This window comes from Barbus barbus (genome assembly GCF_936440315.1).
Source record: "Barbus barbus genome assembly, chromosome: 14".
Classification (NCBI taxonomy): Eukaryota; Metazoa; Chordata; class Actinopteri; order Cypriniformes; family Cyprinidae; genus Barbus; species Barbus barbus.
The window spans coordinates 4,161,456-4,185,998 of record NC_136742.1 but is presented as its reverse complement, the minus strand read 5'-3'; the positions used below and the strand labels follow the sequence as shown (position 1 = coordinate 4,185,998).

At 38.6% G+C, this 24,543-nt stretch overlaps 1 pseudogene across 1 annotated transcript in view; it reads left to right on the top strand.

Annotated features, from left to right (window-relative positions):
* LOC306879936 (N-lysine methyltransferase SMYD2-B-like) overlaps positions 1-24,543 on the top strand; it is a 42,869-nt pseudogene that overhangs the window by 15,569 nt on the left and 2,757 nt on the right. Inside the window, exons 2-8 of the transcript in view lie at positions 7,163-7,240; positions 7,353-7,411; positions 7,958-8,082; positions 9,241-9,308; positions 13,855-13,961; positions 17,737-17,829; positions 18,080-18,200. The product of the transcript in view is annotated as an N-lysine methyltransferase SMYD2-B-like (transcript). The remainder of the gene's footprint in view (positions 1-7,162; positions 7,241-7,352; positions 7,412-7,957; positions 8,083-9,240; positions 9,309-13,854; positions 13,962-17,736; positions 17,830-18,079; positions 18,201-24,543) is intronic.

Below are 24,543 nucleotides of genomic sequence, written 5' to 3'. Positions count from 1 at the left end.
TATTTTTTTTTTTAAGGTTTTTAATTATATTTTTTATTTAAAATTATATTTAAAATCGATTTCGAAATCAATTTGAAACAGAGCTTAGGCTTCCTGGAGGCTAAGTGAGGACTGCCCGTGCAGGCCAACGTTCTGCCAATGTTCAAATTCTCAGGGGCCCTGCGCTGGCAGCCCATAAAGGGCCAGTGCAGGCTTGTTTGCAGGGGTGTGCCTCTTTTCCAAACATATGGTAAAATGGTGAAAATGTGTAGTCAGTTGTTTTTTGGTCCTGATATTAAACAGCACAGCATCAAGGTATTTTGTCCCATATTTGTGGTTTGTCTTGGTACAGTTTTCCAAGGGCATTGAAAAACAAAAATCCACAGCAACTGCTTGCACGTTTTTAGTGCAACACTGCTTTATTAAAGCTCTATGAATGGCATTCACTTTAAGTATGCCTGCCATGTATCAACACTCATGAGTAGGTATTATTTGGGTGGTGGAGTGTTCTCAAGACATCAGTGACACTGACCTATTTGTACCATGTTAGTTTTTGTTGAACTGATATGAGTGTATCAGGCACAGCAGTGTTGTTAGGATTTCAGGCAGACTGTGTACACCTCATCCACACCTATCTTGTTAGACTAGATGTACAGTTATCAAGAGTTTTAGCCAAGTTGGTTTGGTGGACTATCAATACTGATTTTGACACTGATTTGTGCTGCACTCTGTGTAACTCACACAATCACTGCCATGCCACAATTGTGCAGATATCCATTATTTAGCATGAATACAATTACTGAATGAATGAATTAGGCATTCACTGTAAAAAAAATGTGCCGTTAAATAACAGTAATATACTGGCAGCAGAGTCTTCAGTAATGTACTGTTAATGTACAGCCCTCTATCGTTAACTTACAGCTCTTCATTTTTACAGCATGTTACTGTTACACTACCATGGAAATTTACTCTGCTCCATTAGCTTCATACAGTTAGAGTTTAAAATATTAGTATTCATATGGCGTTAGTAATGTGACATTATATATTTGAGTCCACTGAGACGAAAAATGTCTTATTATAAAACTACAAACACTTTAAATAACTACAAACATGTTTTTAACTCAAATCGTTTCAGTTCATTATCAGCTACAACACATGCATGTGCTGGAGCATTTCTTGAAAAGATCATCGCTGCTTAAGCAACTACACAGTTACTGCTTGTAAATAACGAAGCAAACAGCAGCGTTTATGTTTCATCATTGACTGAAGCACAGGCTCTACTCTCCAGCACAATGGTGACCCACAAAACTACATTAAACTAACAGATCTCTCTTGTACAAAAACACATTAATACAGTTCAGTTTAATATTTACTCTCCTTATCAGTTCATGACTTTGCATAACTGTTTTCTGTGGACCATCACTAATATTTCAGTGAAAATAACTTTTTTCTTTTGCTAACCTGACTGTTATGTTTTACAGTAAATTGCTGTTTTTCCTTGAATTAACGGTAATCTGCTGGCAGCACGGTTACCAGTAAGTAACTGTTTTTCTACAGTTTGTTGCCGTAAATTAATTACAGTTTATTGCTGTTAAATTACATTTCATGCTGGGTTTTTTCATCTTACATCTTTAACCCTTTAAACCCTGCAACAAAATCCTCAGTTTTAAATGGACACTTATAATGTGTGCACACTACAGAGTGTTAGAGTAACACTGAATCAGTGCTGAAGTTAATGAGATAATTCTGTGATTAATTAAATGATGATTGAGCATTAGTGATGAACAGATGCTGTTAACAAGCAGAATCACTGAATGAAAGAGAACAAGAACTACAACTGACTTCAGCCACAGCCTTAGATGAAATCAATTGAGATAAAGAAGACATTAAATCTCTCAAGATCTGATTAAACAACTCCTAAATCAGCATTACTTCACACATTACTAACCACACTGATGCTTTTTCTGTCAGACGTCTACAGAAATGCAAGTTTTTATTTTTTGTAACTACCATGATGGAGATCAGTGTTAGCTTTAGTTGGGCTCTTGAACCTTAACTTTTTTATTTAGCTGCTGTAAACGTGTTTTAAAATAAATTTGTTATGGCAAAAGAAACCAACGCAAAGTCTGTGATTTTATTAGTTATGTTATGTTAATGACATGACCATCATTAAATATTATATTCACTGCTTTTATTTATTTTTTCTCCAGTGTCTCATCTGTTACTCATGTAGGGAATAGGGTGTGATTTGAAACACAGTCTCTGAGTGTCGAATCTGAGCGCTGTTACTTCACAGGACTACAGAAGGATAATTTCTTTAAAACAACAAATTTTATCCATGGGGGTGCATGCCAAAATAGCTTCTTACAACACCGACCGTATACTCACATTTTTAGACAGACTAAGCATTGGACAGACTAGGTATCTGGCTCCATTATTCCAGTACCTCCCACAACACTCTCCCTTCTTTTCCTTTTTCCCTTCCACATTTTATGATCTCCGACCCCATGTTATACCCCTCATTCAAGCTATGGAGGAGTCCTGTGACCTAATAGATGCAGAGTCTGTACGAAGTCACCGTTTGAGAAGATTCTCCCCTTGCTATTTTGCAAGGTAAAGCAATGCGTAAAACACCAAAGAAGAAGAAGAACAAGAGTTCTTCAAAAACAATGAACCCTGACGTGGGCTGTGTCCAAATTCAGGGTCTGCATCCTCCTTAGGATCCATCCTACCCGGTTGAAGGAGGAGGGATCCTCCGACGTCCGCAAAACCCGGAAGTCGGTGTTTGTGAATTTGGACAGCCTACCCTTCTTTCAGTTCCCTCCCTTACCCGTTGCTCATATCCTGTCGCCTAGCAACCGTGACAGCGCCAAGCAAGAAGCGGGAAAATGGACAAACAAAGAGTTATTCTCCTCATTTTAATTCTTTTGGAAGAAATAAAGCAATTAAATAAATTAAATACTTTCTTTGCTCGTTGTCGGAGAGTTTTTTATATCAGACTACAAGACAGTCACATCCAGGTAAGCCATTATAGCCTATTTTTATTTGTTTTTAAGTATTCTACTAATTTCTCCTACAAATTCATTGAGCCGAAGCATAAACTTTAGCTTGTTTTGTCAGAGAAACTCCTCTCCCACTCCGCTACCGCTCGCTTCGTCCGCCATTACGCTCTGCCGAAAAGAATTATGGGATAGGTAGGACGGGAAAGGATCCACCACACCCATCCTTCCAATTCGGGGAAAAGGAGGACGTATTTGTGGGCCGCATTTGAAGGATCCTACGAATTTGGACAGCCTTCGTCGCGGCGCTGTGACGTAACATCCTTCAAATGAGTACTCCGAAGGATGCAGACCCTGAATTTGGACACAGCCGTGGTTGTTAGCAAGCAGCTTGCTTTTCGAGTTGTCTGTGCGCTGATTTGCAGCGAAAAACAGAAACAGAAAAAGAAAATTAAACGAATATGGAAGAGAGAATGTCCGGGACGTCGCGAGCAGCCTCAAATTTTTCGAATTTGTTTCGAATAATTGAAAAGCCTAAGTGTGTGTAAATGTATTCAGGTAGAAACTGTGTTTGTGCTTGTCATACAATAGATCAGAGATGCAAACTCCTCACCTTTCCGTGAGAACTCACTTTTTTGAGATCAAAATGGGTCACTTATTAGATTTGCTTAGTTCCAATGAGAAAGAGGGTAAATAAAGAACTGAAATATTCGGTGACGCTGGACGGAGCATACATGAATATTCATGAGTTTCCTGTTTCGCGTTAAAGCGCCACTGAAAATATTGACTGTTTTCAGAATAAGAAATGCTTCAAAGTGTGATGAAGTTCAGCAGGTATTCAGGCTACTGTTAATTTAGGCACAATAGTTTGTAGATTGTGTCGTATGTTATGTTTAATTATTACAGCTATTAATTTGTTGATATGCCTGAGGATACACTCCAACTTACGGAGCCAACAAACATTTTTGTTTATGTACCTAATTTATTTTGACAATCTTTAAAACTTTAAAACTTTAAAACACTCATTCTGTGGTGTTTCTTATTGTTTGCTCAGTTGGTAGCTTATATAAAATTTATTAACAACGTTAGTAATAAATTCATGTTTTTGTCATATATTTAAACTGTAATATAAACAGTGTTCCAAATGGTTAGAAACATGGTGTGATGATAAACGATAAAATCATTATGTGGCTATTTAGCATTTATGAATACAATAAAGACAGCAGGTTATTTTGGTTCTAGTTTTAATCGCAAATGTGTGTATAAGACAATATAACCTAACCCCTCCTCTATTTCTATTCTATTCTATTCTATTGACTGAATGGCTAGATGAGTGGTGCACACTGGATACTGCTGGTTTGTTTCACTCTATGATGTATGTTGTTCTATTACACTATAAGAGAGGGGATTTTTTCCTTTAAGATTGAAAGTTAAATTCAATGTCTTGTCAGGTAATATATCCTCAGGAAGGAACAATCCTTTATTTAAACATTGCACAGATGCGTGAAGACCTGGGTCTATGCCTTTTGAATGAATCAGGTTTTTCTTCATTATATAAAAAAGGGATGATGTATTACATGTGATAAAGAATATAATGTCACCTTGATTACCACTGGATAACCTGTGCCTGGGTTGTGGAGAACAATATCCCCACACACCAGACAAGGTAGCAACTTGGGTATGTTAGATTATTATTATTATATATAAACACTACAGTGTATTTTAAAGTTGCATTCATTTCTTTATAGTAGTAACTGTGCAAATTAATATGTGGTATGTTACTTTAGCTACTTAAATCATGTGAAATGATTTTCGCTAAGTACTACAATCTGTTATTTACCAGCGGAACAAGCAAAACTAAATATTGTATCAGATCTTTATGCCACCTTAGATATTTGTATAAGTTATCAAACAAAACTTTAAAAGACCCTGGAAAGGGTTTATAACACATGTTAAAGGCATATCCTAATGACAGGTAGGCAAATGAATTGCTGTAATCATGAAATCAAACATAACATATGCAATCTACAAACTATTATATGTATAATATAATAAAGAATAAATGAAAAAAAGACTTCCTGAAGGTAAGCTCTGATTACCACCAATTACTCAAGTACAGTGCATATTTATTACTTGGTACTTTTCAATGAAAGGAGTTCCACCATAAACAACTGCTGCAGTAATAAACTACAAACTAATTTTAATACAGTTTTGGGTTTATTTAGTTTTGTGACATCAACATTTGAACTTGTTGGGACGTGATAATATATCATGACCATGCAATGCAGTCAAGGCCTCAAGATCATACGTCGAGGGAGCAACTTTTAATGTTTAAATCTGATTATCAGAAATTGAAATTATAAATAACACAAACTCAACTTTGTTTATAAAAAAAACATTTTATTTTGAATTTAGGAAGACAGTGTGGCATTAAGATATGGCTATATTATGTTGCACATGCAACATTCAAATGAAGTTTGAATTTTTTTTCTCAATATGTTAACATGATAATAATATGTATAACATGATAATATTACATTTATATTTAGTCATTTTAGCAGATGCTTTTATCCAAAGCGACTTACAAATGAGGACAATGGAAGCAATCAAAATCAATAAAAGAGCAATGATATGCAAGTGCTATAACAAGTCTGAGCTTAAGGCAGTACACGTAGCAAGGTTTTTTTTATTATATAATAAAAAGAAAACAATTAGAATACAAAAAAATTAGAGAAGACAGTGTTAGTTTTTTTTTTAAGAAAACAAGTAGTAAATTATATATAATACACTATTCTAAGCAACATAAATACTGTACAATCATGTCAGTAAATATTTGACTATTTCTGTAGGTCTTCTCCAGCCTATGAGGAGAACATGCTGCCAACAGTTAAGCTTTGCTAAGTATTGCATCTTTTATTGGATGGGATGCCAACTTAATTTTGTATAGTTTTCCTATGGGGGTGGACATTTTTTGTTTTTCCCAAAGCAGTTTACACGCATTAAACAAGATTTAGAGATCTGAGAGTGTGTCCTTTTGATCATTTGGGGGCTATATGGTTCTTCTCCAAATAACATTTTATTTTGCCCTTCGATAAAAAGTCAGATACCTGGATGAGTTAGGAAGAGAGCTCTTCTGCCACCTTAAAAAGCCAACGGCCAAGCTTTGATAACAACAAGCAAGTTTTAATGACATGTATGGTCCTGTCTTTTTTTTACTCTTCACCTCAAAAAAAAAACAATTGCTAATAAAAGCTTTGGGACTGCTACTAACTGAGAGAAAGTGAAGGAAGCTCAAGTCAAAAACAGTTTTTTATAAATGAATGAAATGAACTTGCCTGAGATCAAATAATTGCAAAATAACCAACACATTTTTCTGCTTAAACTTGCTATTGATTCTTAAATAGTATTTTAATATTTACATTGTATTCACGGAGTTGAAAAGCCTGCAGAATGAATGGGGGGTACATAGTGCTAATTCTAAACCTAAAAACCTCTCATACAACCCCAGGCGAACACAACTCTTTAATGAATACCTATACGGCCCGAAACAAAGTGTGGAGCTATTGAATATTTAGTTACATTACAACTAACTTTGCAAAGTAATAGGCTACATTAACCACGTGCTACAACTTGATCTATTTGAAGGCAGACCCACAACGTGTGAGATTATGACCCACAATCTCTGAAATGTTACTGCCATCTAGTTGTAGCTTCATGCAGAGTTAGTGTGGCATGCTATATTTATAGGTGGATTGATTCGTGCAAGACAAAAACATTGGAGAGAGAAATTCTAAAAAAAAAAAAGGGCAGACTCAAAAAGAAGCCAAGCTTGTCACTTGATCCACGAAAAAACGATGTGAGTGAGTGCAGGTACAACTGAAGGAGAAATGACTTGAAGGAGATGAGATGGAATAGGATCAAGCGGACAGGTAGTATGATGACTGGAAAGGATTAGTTTAGAGACTAGTGGAGAGAAGGATGTGAATGAGTGTATGTGTGCTGGTAAGATATGTTTGATAGATTGTGGGTACACAAATTCAAAATAAACTTTTTTTATTTTGTGGAATATAATGCATCATAGTATAGACCAGGTCCACTGTCCTGCAGAGTTAGACAGTCATGCTGTGTATTGTGTATATGCATTCATTAGTGTTTCAGGTGTCATTTTTGTGTGTATTTGACAGAAAAAGAACTGGCCCATGCACAAGCTGGAGTGTCATGCCATGTGTGTGTTTGGAGAGAACTGGTGCCCCTCAGAGTCGGTGCGACTGGTGGCCCGAATCATCGCCAGGCTGGTCAGATACAAGCACCATTGTATTACTCTCTTTGTAGATACAGAATGAATGAGTTTTTGACGTGTATTTACTGATGCAGAGACACCAGAGAGAGAAGCCCATCAGAGAAACTGCTCTTACTGAGGGATATGGAAGCCCGTAAGTACCAGAAATCATTTAACACATCTGACAGAGAGGGCATGCTGTGTTTTGTATTTTTAATTTATTTTGTCAAATGGGCTTTCACATATCAAGTCTTGTTTTCTAGAAGTGCCCTTTTGTGATGCTATGTGCAGTGCTTTTTTTTTTTTTTTGGTCAAATTTAAGCTCGTAAAATGTCTTTTAAATGGTACAACACAAGTCTGAAATACCACTCTTTAGTTGAGGTCTTACACAGTATTTATTTATTTTTCAGTTTTCAATTTGTCCATTTTCTCCAATTCTTCATGATTCATATTTTTATAGGTTTTTACAATAGTCCAAAAATTGGCAGAATTTTATATTTGGATCAATTATTGTCAGTTACCTTTTGCCTTTGTGCTTTTTTTACCATCTAATCTAACTCCCAGTGGTTACATTTATTTTTCCCTTCTTTGAATATCCTTATCACTTGGAAATACATCACAGGAGCAGATGTCATTTTTATGTCAGTTTTAAACATGTACAGCTGTTAGATATTGTTATTATGTCTTCATTTTCTCACAGACACGGAGGATATGGGTAATGAGAAAAGAGAGATGAATGAAGCACATATAGCTGGTCTCCATCACTTCTACTCCAAACACCTGGACTTCCCTGATCATCAGGCCCTGCTCACACTTTTCTCACAGGTAAACATCCTGTAAAAGAAGAACCCTTTGCTATGCCCTTCCTTACTGCATTACTGACCAGTCCTTTAGTACATAACAATGGTGTCAGCTGACGTGTGATTTTGCTGCTGAGCATAAACCAGCATGCAACAGAAAGCAGGACATTTGCAGAAAGCTATGGATTATATGTAACGATATTTTTAATTAGTTTCAAGGTTTGACACAGACCGGTCTTTTCGCTTCATAAGCAATCAGTATATTATCAGGAGCTGTGGGTGCATAGCAAATTTTCGTTTTTGGGTGAAATATTCCTTTAAAATGTGTGAAAAAACTAATTGTGTAATATCATAAAGCTGACAATGAAATGAAATTGGAGAAAAATAAATAAATCAACAATTGGCCTTTACATTGTCATTGTACTAATATATATATATATATTGTTTTAAGTTATATTTGGAAAATATTATAACTAATTTAAAATAATTCAAATTTAATTTCATATCACCTTTCACAATAAATATTGGTCAAAAGCAACTTTTAAAAGTTTGAAAATTTAGGGAACCTTGATTTAGGAAAGACATGGGATATAATTTAGTTTATTATTGTATATAGTGATATTATGAATAGATATTTATTGATTACAGAGTTTCTTAAATAACTCTGAAAAAGAAGTCTAGGGTGAGTACTTTTTTTTGCCCTAATGAGTTTGCATTGATACTACTGGATCCAACAACCATTTGGATATTTATAATATTTTAATAACAGTTATTTTAAATGGTACAACACAATTTGATGAAACAACGATGTGTTATTAATAAATAAATGGTCCTTCTTTATGTTTGGAGCACTAGAGTAGATGAAATATATCCAGGATAAGTGTAAACATGCTCACTCCTGTACAGATATGAGATGGGGCCCAAAACAACAAATCATAAAAATGCTTTTTGCAATATTACACATCATACCACCTATTCCCCCATAAAGTGCCAATAATCTATTCTGTTGTTGACATCATGGGCATATTGTAGTGAAAATCAGACTAAATTAATTCCTTGGAGCATTTTGCAAAATATGTCTAAGCAAGCAACAGTAACCAAAGGGGGTCACTGCAAAGGGTCAGTTAAAGTAAATGATTGTTTGGAGCAATAATACATGATGTGTTGTGTCTACCTCACACAGATTCACTGTAATGGCTTTACTGTGGAGGATGAGGAACTCTCCAACTTGGGTTTAGCTATTTTTCCAGAGTAAGCACAAGCAAACACATGCACAATCTCTATAACGACGTGCCCCTCTCACAACACGTCATGCTGTCTTTGTAAGTGTTCATTTAGAACATTAGGCAGTCCAAGTCTATTTCCAGCCTCTCTTGGACATGGTTGGCTGCCTGTTTTTGAGCAGTCCTGAATGCTCATAAAACAATGTCCTTCTATTTACATCAGTGACTGTCATTCACTTTGCATGGATTGTGTCCAAAAATGGGCTTGGCTAGATATTTTATCAGCAATTGATACTAATGTCATGTAATTTTAGCCAGTAATGATGTGATAAAGTAAATACTATGTTAAACAGCCACCTACTGATCATAATTCAGCATGTTGTAAATTTATATTTAAAAAGCACTCCCTATTGGTCGTTAAATAAATGATTAATTATTGATGTTATTATCAGTGATATTGTTGATGGATTGATTATTTAAAACACAGATACCCATTTATGAATTTTATTTTGTTTTAGAGATAAGTTCATCTTGGAAATGGTTGTATATCTGTGCAGTATTGCATGAGCCTTGAAGCATCTACAGCATAAACTAGTACAGTATAATTGTAGTTGATTTAACCATATCATTTTCACATTTTTCTCTTGTAAGAAAACATTTTAAGTGCATTGAAACATCTTGCAATGTTATATTTTCCCATCATATCTACAACATTTTTTTGAATTTCGAATATTCATCAAATTTAAAATAAAAATCCACATTCGAATGCAAAGCACTGCATTCAAATTTTAGGTGTGCATCAGGCAACCTTATCAGTGCTGCACGAGATACAATGACAATGTAGGTGTCATTGCATTTTAATGCTTTTTTTTAACCTATCCAGTTGAACCCACTAGATGCGGCGCTGCTCATTCAAAATATTGCGGAAAAAGAGAACATCAATGCAGAGAAGATTTTGTTTACCTCAAAACTGAAATCAAGCCGTTCACACAGAACACATATTATCGCATTTTCTAGAGGGACATCTATCACGTTGCACTCGCGTCTCGCACAAGAGAGCCGCATGTTCAGAAAGCCATGTAAAATGAATGTAAGTTCAACTTTTGAAAAACATGTCTTGAGAATTTATGGCAGGTTTTCTGCATCCCACTGCATCTCATGTTTTTAAATGAAAAAAGTAGGCTGCTCTTTGTGATTGGTTTTCGGTCATTATAGTATTAAACTATATATACTTACACGATGCGTGTTGTTTCTAATTGTTTAAGCAACGTAATTAATTATATATGGTTTATAAACATTATTTCAAAGATACTCTTGTTTTTTTTTTTTTTTTCTTTGAAGTAACGTGTATTAGTATGGTAATATTTTGCTGGATGCGCCCTCTTGTTGCCTCAGGAGAGAAGCCAAAAGCTTTTTTCCCCAAACATAAATAATTTTTCAGCCAATTTGACAGCCCTAATCTACATTAGAAATTCCTGTAAAATTTTTTGTCTAATCTTCATTTTGTTGACAAAACAAAAAGGCTGTCAAGTGTCAACAAACATTTTTATAATTAATTGTGTTAACAAAATGAACACTGGACAAGATAAAACAAAACATCAAGTAATTCAAAAAGTTTATTAATATTTATATTAGGGCATTGTCAGGGCCGGTTCTAGACAATAGGAGGCCCTAGGCAAAAGTCATGTTGGAGCCCCCCCCCCCCCCCCCCCCCACCCCCAATAAAATGCGCTTGAAACAAATATGATCCCTAACCTTTTTATTTATACAACATTTAATTTTAAATTTAGCATATTTTTACTTATACGATACAAAAGTTTGGACACATTACTAGTTTTAATGTTTTTGAAAGAAGTCTCTTATCCTCATCAAATAATGATTTTCTATTTTACTATACTTTTAAATTTATTTCTGTGATCAAAGCTGTATTTTCAGCATCATTTCTCCAGTCTTCAGTGTCACATGATCTTCAGAATTCATTCTAATATACAGATTTATTATCAATGTTAGAAACAGTGCTTAATGTTTATTTTATAACCCGTGATATTTTTTTCAGGATTTGTGGATTATTGAGTTTTTAATATATATATATATATATATATATATATATATATATATATATATATATATCTTTTATAACAATATGTCTTTCCTATCACTTTATATCCATTTAGCACATCCTTATTTACTATTACAGTTTTTTTGTTTTGTTTTTTGTTTTTTTTTATAAAATAAATGCAGGGTTGATGAGCATATGAGAAATATCTATAAAAAACATTAAAAATAGTAATGGGTCCAAACTTTTGACCGGTACTGTATGTACATATTAATCAAACTTTATCTAAGGTGATCTCTTTTTGTTTGATGAAGATGTTGTTATTGTTGTTATTATTATTATTTTGCTGTTTTATTCAATTTATTCACACTTCCAGAATACCACTACAGTAGATGAACATCAGTGCTTTTATCATTTTTTTTTTTTTCCTAGCTGGGTATTGGCAGGATTTCGCCCTCCAATTTAATCAGTACTAACTACAGATATTTTCATATTATTAATATCAGTAATATGATATTATGTATTGGATTGTTACTTATATATATATATACACACACACACACATTGTTTTATATATATATATATATATATACACACACACAAATCAAGTAGAAGAGAGAGACTTATTTTCTAGTTTTCTAGTTAGCTGAAATTGAAATTATAAGTGTTATGTTAGAGCAGTAATATAGTAATCATCAGCAGAATTTAGAAGATACACACATCTGAGATCTTTTTTTTGAAACATTAAAAAATGTTCTTTTCTGCTTGTACTTTTGTAGCTATTTTGCTAGTGTCATTCACGATTTACGCGCAAATTCAAAGCGTCGCGTCTGGACGCATCAACGGTGCTGTGAATGATCTTTCCAGAAATGACGCTCATCGACAGAACAAGTTTATTTTTAGAAAACATCTCTCTAAAATAGATGACGACAGCTCACACATCTGCATTAGGAGCGTGACTATTTCGCACAGCTCGCAGGACCTGAAGGATGTGTTCGTTATGCCAGAAGACAGGACCCACTTTGAAACTGCAACATTAATTGGTTTCACGAGTTCACACTTACATATATTTAGCACGAGTAAGGTAATGCATATTTGGCGAGTATAGTAATGCGTAGTTGGCGTGCTGTCCTGGGGAAGGGCTCCGGGCTCAGGAATGGCCCGAACCCAGAGTACCCCCCCATCGTGTGGTGAGAACTCTAGTGATACCTCTTGAGTGGAGAAGGGGTGGTGGAGGGATGCTGATTATCCGTCAAATGAACAGAGGCATGTCAGATGTATTTATCGCTGTACATTGATTAACTTAAGTGCGAACCTCCTGTGTTAATTAGGCTAAGTATCTGACGCGCTCCTCCCGAACCTTGTTAATAAAACATTATTTAATTGCAGATGAGTGACAATTCAACAATATTCAATGAACAATGAGGCTAGAATTTGCTGCCCGTCTTGACTGGTGGACTAGCATATGGAGATGCTACGGTTATGGAGGGCCCTCCTCAAAGCCCGAGGCCCTAGGCAATTGCCTGCTCTGCCTATAGCTAGCGCCGGCCCTGGGCATTGTTAAGAGCTAGATTTTGTAGGTCGTAGAGCCTAACACAGCAAAAGAAAAGGAAGGAAAGCAAAACATTAGCCAAGAAAATAGCCATGACAAACAGTAGGCAAAAAAAGAGAAATGATAGAAAGCTTGTGATGGTTTTACACACCACAGTTGAGCAAAATGAGAAATGGTCCAGCTTGCAATGAGTTGGAATTTCAAAAGAAGTGACCATGCTTCATTGGCCATGCTTCAAGTTGCATGGGAATTTGATTTAGAGTGAAAAATCAAACAAATGATAAATTCTGCACAGGTAATTGCATTCTCAGAAGTGAGTTAATTCATAAGATGTTTACTCAAACACAATATAAATGGAATAGAAGTGTCTATTTGTCTATAAGACACATGTTGGGAATACGTTTGCAGAGGTTTATTTAAGGAATAATCCAAGCAAGCAAACTGACATTAAAAAGCTAATACTTTAATAAAACAGCAAGCTACAAGCACATGTCCTTTGGTTTTTATGTGTGCCAGTGTTTTTACGTGTACATTTTCATTACCTTGCATACTCACACGTGCCTTAAATTTTTTGTGGGTGGTAACACTCTCACGGAAAGAAACTGGTGAACATGCAAAAACAACAGATGACGAGCACTTATTCAATGGAATTAACTCTAGTATAAATGAGTACAAACACGTTTTCTCTCTAACATGTCCACATTCACAACATACTGTAGCACTGTTGGGTTACTGATTACAAATTACCAACCTAAATTGGCTAAAATAAACCCAGCTTCCTTACCCAGCATTTGTGTACTTAGAGAAACATACCCCAGAAGGTCTGAGTGGGGACATTTTTCTCATTTATCGTCTCATATTGCCATTTTCTATTTTTATCCTTTACTAGCTCTCTAAACTCTCTGAGGTTCTTTCTAACACTTTTCACCTCACACATTCCCTGTTGTGTTTCTGTTGCTCTCTCAGCATTGCCCTCTTGAACCATAGCTGCCGTCCCAACGTCATAGTCGCGTACAGAGGAATCAACGCTGAAGTAAGGGCTGTGCAGGAAAGCAGCCCAGGGCAAGAGGTCAGTATGCTAAATTATGTTAAATGTAGTCAGTAAAATTACTGACAGAATGTTCATAAACAGAATTTTTTGTATTATTATTTTGTCAATGATAACAAAGATGAGGTGAAAAAGCTCATCACATTGAAATTTCAATTAAAACATACTGACAAAATATGATATAACACCAAAATATTAACAATGCACTAACAACAGTTTTTAAGGAAAAGTCTAGCAATATGATTCTTTAAAATGATCAATAATCCTAGACTGTGTGCTTAATTAACTTACCTAAATGCATCAATTTTAGATGCTTACTACAGCATCTGCACAAAAAGATGCAAATTCACAAGTGAGCTTAAACCAAACAAAAATGTTTGTCATATAAAACCTGTATCTGAGACCCCAAAAATATTACATCTGTAGGATCCATTTCTCACAACCAAATTTACTTTTTCAAAACCCGTCACACAGATTTCCTAAACAACTTTCAGCTTGGCAAATGCTGACAAGCATGGGGTGTCAACTAACAAGTGCAATTCACCTCCATGTAACCTTCCAACAATGGGGAAGCGTGGCCTCACTTCTCCATCTCCTCTAGCAAACTTAACATTACATATATTTGGCCTGGGGTCTCAGGGCCATGTGAGAGTCTGCCGGTCCAAACTTTAGGCATGTTTCTTAATGAAGAGGGCTTGTAGATCCCCCACTGTCTTAACAGAGGTGAGCGTGGTCAGGAGGGCTGTCTTCATGGAAAGGGCACTAAGCTCAACTAACTGTAAAGCAGAGGTCTCAAACTCAATTACTGGAGGGCCACAGCTCTGCAGAGTTTAGCTTAGGAAGTTTGTGATCCTGAAGACCTTAAAGGGGTCATATGATGCAATTTCAAGTTTTCCTTTCTCTTTGGAGTGTTACAAGCTGTTCATGCATAGATAAGATCCCTGAAGTTGCAAAGACTAAAGTCTCAAAACCAAAGAGATATTCTTTATAAAAGTTAAGACTCGACCACGCCCTTCTAAAACAACTCCTTTAAAGACGCCCCCACATGTCCACGTCATGGTGTGGGAAGATTTGCAAACCACCACCCAAATGTATACGCAAAGAAAGAGGGCATGATTTTTATTCTGGCTGTAGTATTGTTGCTGCCGCTGGCGCCATGTCCTGGAGATGATGTGTTTCGTTGTGAAAGCGAAAGTACTTTGTTTGGACTTCCAAAAGAGGACACAACTAGAAATTAGTGGTTACGTTATATTTACAACACTGTTCCAGAACAGTTCAACCCAAATATTTGAGTGTGTGCAGTGCATTTTAAGGAGGACTATTTCCTGAACCTGGGAGTAGCCTGCCAGCTGTGCTCAAAGGCTGTTTCTATAAAGTGGGGCAATTCCAACGTCGCAAGGACAGGCATGTTTCGTCTGGGCACAGTTGCCAAATTGCACCATGCCTCTGAGAATGAAGATCCTTCCTCATGGGGATTCGCCAGGGAGGGGCTGACTCCATCAGCATGAGCTCTGAGAACCAAGTCTGGTTGGGCAAATACAGCGTAACCATGAACAGTGAACAAATGTGTATTTTAGCAAATATTCAGCACATAAATAAGATTTCAGCTGGTGTCATGGCTTTCCATGCCTTTTTGCACCTCCCTTTCTTCATGCGTTCAACACTTTTTCTCTGTGTCATTCCATTTTATTACACATAATTTAATTTCTGAACTCATTTGTTTTCTGTTTTGTTTCGTTGTGTTTTTGTTGTGTTTTGATTCCTTTGTATGTATGGATTACTTGGGTTGTTATTGACATCTGGTGAAAATTTCCTGTCATCAGCACCTTTAGAAATATACTTACTGAGAAAAATTGTGACGTGTTCAATACTTATTTACATATTAAAACCTACCAAACAAATATTGGATATTGCATCACGGTCCCTGAGGTTGAACAGAAGTCCCCATAGACCCATGTTGTGTCTGTGATGGGATGTCTTTGTCTGTAGGAGGGAGAAAATATTTTTAATTCTAATTTACTCTGTATGATTTCTTATAAATCATTATTGATTGTCATTGAAAATGTATTATATCTATACATACATACAGTACATGCACATATACAGTATATTTATTTATATATATATATACACACAGTGGTGTGAAAAAGTGTTGGCCCCCTTCCTGATTTTATTTATTTTTTTTGCATATTTGTCACACTTTAATGTTTCAGATCATCAAACAAATTTAAATATTAATCAAAGATAACAAGTAAACACAACATGCAGTTTTTGAATGAAGTTTTTTATTATGAAGGGAAAACAAAATCCAAACCCACATGGCCCTGTGTGAAAAAGTGCTTGCCCCCTAAAACTAATAACTGGTTGGGCCACCCTTAGCAGCAACAACTCAAGCGTTTGCGATAACTTGCAATGAGTCTGTTACAGCGCTGTGGAGGAATTTTGGCCCACTCATCTTGGCAGAATTGTTGTAATTCAGCCACATTGGAGGGTTTTCGAGCATGAATCGCCTTTTTAAGGTCATGCCACAGCATCTCAATAGGATTCAGGTCAGGACTTTGACTAGGCCACTCCAAAGTCTTCATTTTGTTTTTCTTCAGCCATTCATAGGTGGATTTGCTGGTGTGTTTTGGATCATTGTCCTGCTGCAGAACCCAAGTTCGCGTCAGCTTGAGGTCACGAACAGATGGCCGGATATTGTCCTTCAGGATTTTTTGGTAGACGGCTGAATTCATGGTTCCACTTATCACAGCAAGTCTTCCAGGTCCTGAAGCAGCAAAACAGCCCCAGACCATCACACTACCACCACCATATTTTACTGTTGGTATGATGTTCTTTTTCTGAAATGCTGTGTTACTTTTACGCCAGATGAAATGGGACACACACCTTCCAAAAAGTTCAACTTTTGTCTCGTCAGTCCACAGAGTATTTTCCCAAAAGTCTTGGGGATCATCAAGATGTTTTCTGTCAAAACTGAGACGAGCCTTTGTTCTTTTTGCTCAGTAGCGGTTTTTGGAACTCTGCCATGCAGGCCATTTTTGCCCAGTCTCTTTCTTATGGTGGAGTCATGAACACTGACCTTAACTGAGGCAAGTGAGGCCTGCAGTTTTTTAGATGTTGTTGTGGGGTCTTTTGTGACCTCTTGGATGAGTCGTCGCTGCGCTCTTGGGGTAATTTTGGTCAGCCGGCCACTCCTGGGAAGGTTCACCACTGTTCCATGTTTTCTTCATTTGTGGATAATGGCTCTCACTGTGGTTCGCTGGAGTCCCAAAGCATTAGAAATGGCTTTAGATCTCTGATAGACTGATAGGTCTCAATTACTTTCTTTCTCATTTGTTCCTGAATTTATTTGGATCTCAACATGATGTGTAGTTTTGAGGATCTTTTTACTATATGGGAGGGCAGTTCCTAAATTAGATTGACTTTTCTCATATTAATAAGTTTGCAGATTTTATTTTTTATTTTTTTTTGGACAAAAGTCAACTTTTTATGTTTATGAAAAAAAGAAGGTTGAATAAGTGTATTAAACTTAGTTGAACTGACTTTTTCATGGATTTTTGCTGAGCCAACATAACACCAGTCATTTAAACTTTTTCAAGTTGGGTTTTTTACATTGTAATGTGGTCTGATGATTCATGAGTGACCATGCTTTTGGATTACCCAACATGCCCAAAGTCGATAGCAGGTAAAACTGAAGCTGTCGTGAACCCAATGTCTCATACTCTGCAGTTATCCTTATTGTTGCCATTTAGTTACTGACAGCTTTCTCTATACTTGCTCTGTGTGTAGATATATACCAGTGTGTATATATATATACATAGACCTGCTGTACCCTACAAAGGACAGGATCGAGAGACAGCTGTGACTGCAAAGAGTACACAACCAAATCTATGGTATGTGGATGTAATATACTTTGTTGCATTTAGGAAAATTTGTCTTTGACCCAATTACACAGCAGCCTACATAATACACAACCTAATTCAAATGTCTGACTGAAGATTGGTCATCTAGCTTAAGGTAAAAATGTGTATTCATCACATGTACAAGAGAGAGATTGTAGTCAATTACATATTGTTTTGTTTTATAATATATTATTATAATATAATATGTAGATCATATAATTTTGCTCTTGTGGTTTTGTAGGATGTGCAGAAGTTGAAGGTATGGAAACTGAGTGATGAGATCAGTCAAAAGGAGATCAGGGATATGGTGCGTTACGCTCGGAATGCCATGGAAGACTTCCGCAGGGCCAACATTGAGAAAAATATCCTTTTTTGACCCTTTTGACTTCTTGTAGTGTGAAATTGCTTGATTGCTTCATTCTTAAATCTGTCAATCACATATCCAAAATATTATTATTCAGTGTATAATTCATTTTTCTTTTTAATGTTTGCCAAGTCAAGCATCACTATTACCACTGCCTACAGGGTTGTGATTTAGGAGTGATTTAAACAAACCTGTCACTTTTTTAAAACCTCAGTGTGAGAAAGCTTTAACCTGAACGCCCCCTAGTGGCACGTAGCATACATAGCTCTTTTAGGAGCGGTCATTTTGACTAAGCAGCAAGTTACAAACCAGGCTGGCTGGACTGTTTTTTCAACTTTGTATATGTTTTCTTTTCCCAGTGCGTAAATGATTACTGGTGAGTTTTCATATATATTTGAATTTGTAACCTACATTATTGTTCCGAATGTGAATATTCGCCCGTTAATTGAACGTAATTTAAACTGCGTCACAAATGAAAGTGAAACCAAGTGCTTTCATATCGGACTTTGAGCTTGCTAATAAGCGTAATCCTATTAGAATAAAAGGAGTATGTTCACTTACTTAGTTACATATCATCTGGTTTGTTTATATTGTTGAAATGTCGAATTGATGACTTTGCTTGTTCCCTGCTCGTGGTATTGAGTAAGCACAACGGTCGTGCATTCCACTTGTCATTGTTTCTTTTATTTTCTAATACAATCAGCAAATCACGTATGTTAATTAACATATTACTTAATCACTGTATTTTGTGTCATTCACTAATATATTTACCACTGTGTTCTTTGTATCTTTTCTGTTTATTATAGGACCACACATGCGTGAAGTAACATATACTAACCTCCTTTAATTAAACAAGTTAAATTGGGATTCCCTCTCCTGTTTCTCTTACCGGAAACACACACCACCATCTTGGCTGCACTACACCTGAACCCACCGAGTGTCCAGTACGCTCGTATATGGTCCTTCGAGCCGGATTAGTGCATCAAGATGGATCCTGAAACTCCCAGTGCAACTGAGCCTGTCGTCCGACCTCGCCCTCCACGAGAGAGACACCTTCCTGCTCATCTAGCCCCTTACGACGTCCAGCTCCCGCCTAACCTACATCCAGAGCCACCTCCTGCTGATTCGTCTTCACCGAGACTATCTAGACCATCAAGACATGCATCTAGATCCATTTCTTCTGGCACGGTGTCCAGTACTTCATCCAGATCGCATCATAGTACACAACGCAGATCTCCCAGACAAGGACTCTCCGATCTTCAAGCTGCCATGTTGGACGAAAGGCTAAAGACTCTGGACTTGGAAGAACTTCAAGTGCAGATCGAAGAGGACGCCATCATAGATAAAGAGTGTGAGAGACTTGATGCTCAGGCTAGAGAAGCGCAGTATAGACAGGAACAAGCCACTAAAGCTAGAGAGTTGCTAGCGAAGCAGGTAGAGAGCCGGCGGCGTCTCAAAAAGGTTCAAACTGAGCTTGAGGTTGCTAAATATGTTTGTGTACTTCTTAAACAGGAATCTCAAGATGTTAATGTTGCTGCTTCACAGTCCAGCCTAGCTGCTGATCCTCTGTCTAAGGGAAGCACTCAACAACACAGAGCTGCTACTACTGATCTTAGATCATCTGCCCAAGTAATGCCTAGTCATTCTACCCCTTGCCATGTTAACTTTGTACCTGTGTCATCAGTAATGCCTTCTCCCATATTACCTGCTGTACACATTACTGCTTCAGTAGCTGAATCCCCGTTCCGTACTGTCTCCTCAGCTGCCGAGGTAACCCAGCCCAACATAGTTACAAGGTCATTGGCTTCACTAGTTATGGCACCGCCTACCTTAATGTCTAGGCCAGATTATGCAGCTCCTTTACCCTTTAACCCAGCCTTGGTGGCAAGGTCACCTCATTACTCAGATACCTCTGTCACCTATAGTCAGACACCCCCTGTCAGTGTCCTGCCTACAGTCCCATCTACAGTTCCTGTAATATTAGGGGCTCCATTACAGTCTCAGTCCTACCAGGTCACGAATCCTAGCCCTCATTGGACAGCAGTACCGTACCCTATTCCTCCATCCGACGCTTCTCATAATCGGGCAGTGATGTACCCCTCACTGGCCCAACCTCCTGGTCTGGAAATGTTAGCTGCCTCCGCTTACGGGGTCCCGAAGCCGGCTATCCCATACTTCGATACAGGAAGGGAAAGTGACTTTGCACTACTGAAGATGGCCTTAGATAATGTAATGAATAATCAGCCTCATTTGAGTGAACATTACAAATATCAGGTCCTTTTAAGTCACTTAAAACTCCCCAGCGCTCTGCAGTTGGCCAAAGCATATATGTATGATCTCAGACCATACACAACCGCACTGCAGGCGTTGCAAGATAAGTATGGCCAACCACGTCAACTGGTGCAGTCCGAATTAGGCGTCATACTGAATGCCCCAGTAGTCAAGTTTGGAGATGCAGAAGCGTTCGATTCTTTTTCCCTATCTATACAAACCCTAGTAGGGATGCTCGGAACTTTGGAAGGCGCAAACGGGTACGAACTTCGTTGTGGTTCTCATGTTGATCGATTGCTAAGCAAGATGCCACCATCATATCGCGATGGGTTCGTTGAGTACTGTTTCAACCGAGGTATTTTGCAAACTGGCACAGACCGCACCTATACATTACCTGATCTGTCTGCATGGTTGCAGATGAAGTCACAAGCGAAATGCATTTCCAATAAAGCAGCTACCATGTATCAGAATGATATGTCTAGATCCACCAAGAAAGAACAGCAAAGGTCAGTACCTTCTCGTCCAAAGGAGAGATTCACATCTATTTTGTACTCAGCTGATGCCAGTTCAGCTTTGCAAAGACAGACGAAATCGAAGTCCCAATCTAAGATTCAACCCTTCTGCCCTTACTGTAACACCAAGGACCACTTCCTTAATGCATGTCCTGAGTTCAAGATACTGACTTCAGAGCAGATAATACAGTGGATATCCAAAGAAAAGCGCTGTTGGAAATGTGGGCGAACCCATAATCCAGACAGCTGTACTCTGAAAAGAACCTGTATAAAATGTAAAGAGTTACATCTGACCATCTTGCATGATGCAGCCTTACAGATCCAGAAAAGTGTGCTGTTGGTCAACGTTCCTACCCATCAGGTCTATTTAGACCGGCCTAACAGATCTCAAAGAGTAATGCTCAAGATAGTCAAGGTCTTACTGCATAACCAAGAGAAAGCCATCGAAGCATATGCAGTGTTGGACGATGGTTCAGAGCGTAGCATTGTTTTGTCACAGGCTGTAGATCAGTTGAACCTCCCTACTGAACCTGAAACCCTCACACTACGCACAGTCCATCAAGATGTAGTTAATCTGCACGGAGCCACTGTTTCCCTTCAGGTGTCACCCTTGCACAGACCATGCAGGAAATACCTGATCCCTCATGCATTCACCGCAGATAACCTGAGACTTTCTGAACATTCCTACCCTGTATCCACTCTTCAGCGCAAGTATGAGTATCTTAGGTCCTTGCCATTGCCCTTGATTGACCGAGCTAAACCTCTATTGCTCATTGGGTCTGACCTGCCTCATCTGCTTACTCCTGTCCAGCCAGTGCGTATGGGACCTGCAAATGGACCGATTGCCATCTGTACTAAACTTGGCTGGACCCTCCAAGGTCCCACTGGACTCAGTCAAGCAGCCCTTTCCAACCCACAGTGTCTCCACATAACCACAACCACAAATAATACTGAGTTATTCAAGAATGTGGAACGCCTTTGGCAAATTGATACCCTGCCCTATGTAAATGAGAAGACAGCCACTCGCTCCAAGCATGATCAGTATGCCCTCTCTCTTCTCCAGACACATACCACTAGGGTAGAAGTCAGTGGTGTTATGCGATACGCCACTCCCTTGCTCAGACGGCCTAACGCTGAACTTCTTAAAGCCCCTAAAGAAGCAGTGATGGCTAACCTTCGAAGCACTGAGCGTAAACTTGCTAAAGACTTTAGGCGAGCTGAGTCTTACTGTTCGGAAATGAAGAAACTGCAAGAAGCTGGCTATGTGGCAGAGATATCAACCCAAGAAGCTGAGCAATCCCCAGAGGCATGGTACATCCCTCACCATATGGTGACGCATAACAATAAGGACAGAATTGTTTTCAACTGTTCTTATTCATTCCAAGGCCATGCTTTAAATGACATCCTTCTGCCTGGGCCTGTTCTTGGTCCGTCTTTACTTGGTGTCTTGCTGAGGTTCCGAGAACATCCGATAGCCATCAGCGGAGATGTGAAAGGTATGTTCCACCAAGTTCGCCTCTTGCCCAGTGATAAGCCTATTGTACGCTTTCTATGGAGAGACATGCAGAGAACAGAACAGCCTAAGATCTACGAATGGCAAGTCTTACCATTCGGCACAACGTGCAGCCCGTGCTGCGCCATATATGCACTCCAGGAAATTGCTCAGAATCACCCTCAAGTAGACCCAGCTCTGGTGAGAACGGTCAAGAGTTCCTTCTATGTAGACAACTGTCTTCATAGCCTTCAAACTGTTGCTGAAGCTAGAGCACTAGTAGACAACCTACGGCAACTTTTGCTCACTGGCGGGTTCGAGCTCCGTCAATGGGCCAGCAACAGACCTGAAGTTATTCAGCATCTCTCCTCTGAAGCAAGATCACTGAATAGTGAACTCTGGCTATCACAGAAGAGTACTGACCTTCTAGAAGGTACACTTGGGCTACTGTGGAATTGTCTCACAGACACGTTCAGCTATAAACCCAGCCAATTTGGATCCCTTGAACCCACTCTGCGTAATGTCTACAGAGTTTTGGCATCTCAATACGACCCCCTGGGTTATCTAATTCCATTTACAACCCGAGCCAAAGTGCTGGTCCAGGATTTGTGGAAGAACAATCTAGGGTGGGATGACCTAATCACATCTGACAGCCTGTTAACCAGATGGCAAGACTGGCAACAAGAGCTCCACAGTTTGAATCAGATTGCAATCCCAAGGTGTTACACTCCATGTGAAGGGCATGCGGAAATCCTCAATCGAGATTTACATATATTCTGTGACGCATCCGAGAGGGCCTATGGCTCAGTGGCCTACATACGCACAGAAAACAATGAAGGACATGTACATGTCTCATTTGTGTTAGCCCGTTCACGAGTGGCACCTCGGAAGCAGCTGACGATCCCTCGTCTGGAACTGAGTGCGGCACTTACCGGAGCGCAGGTGGCTAATATCCTTCAAGCAGAACTAACTGTGGACATTAATCATGTCATTCTCTGGTCAGACTCAGCTACCGTCCTTCAATGGCTTAAATCTGAATCATGCAGATACAAAGTTTTTGTGGGAACCCGGGTGGCTGAAATTCAATCACTCACTGATGTTGATTCCTGGAGGTACGTAGATTCAGCAAACAACCCTGCTGATGTCATAACACGAGGCCAGTCATTAACGGATTTAACCCCACCTTGCCGTTGGATTAATGGACCAAATTTCCTACATCAGCCAGAGTCATGTTGGCCCACTTTGCCTGCAGATGAACCTGAACCAGAGGCAGAGTTGAAAAAGTCAGCAATTTGTCTGCATGTGTGCACTAGTCCAGACATTCCCCTTCCTGATATCAACCAATTTAATACCTGGTCTGAGCTGCTAAAGGCTACAGTGACATCCCTTCACGGGGCGGCTACATCTCCTATGCAGTCTTCAGATGATTCAGAGAGTTACATCTCAGCAGAGAAGCTACTCCTACAACAGGCTCAGAAAGATTCCTTTCCAGAGGACTTTAAGGCTCTCGCCTCTGAGCGACCATTACCATCTAACAGCAGATTAGCATCTTTATCACCAGAGTATGATAAAGCCAGTGGACTTATCAGGGTCGGAGGGAGGTTAAGACATGTGAAGCATATGGAATTAGACACAATACATCCCATTGTGCTTGATCCACAACACCACCTAACCAAGCTTCTGATCAAGGACTATGATGCCTCCCTTCTACATCCTGGACCAGAAAGAGTCTTTGCTGAGCTGAGAAGACGATACTGGATTCTGCGAGGAAGGGAAGCTATCAAGAAATATCAATACAGGTGTGTGGACTGCCAGAAATGGCGCGCTAAGCCTAGTGTACCCAAAATGGCTGACCTCCCATCAGCACGCCTACGCCTGTACAAACCCCCATTCTATTCCACTGGAATGGATTGTTTTGGTCCATTCACAGTGAAGATCGGTCGACGTACAGAGAAAAGATGGGGAATAGTTTTCAAGTGCCTGACCACCCGCTGTCTCCATCTTGATCTCCTAGAAAGCCTTGATACAGATGCATTTCTAATGTCTCTCCGCAGATTCATAGCACG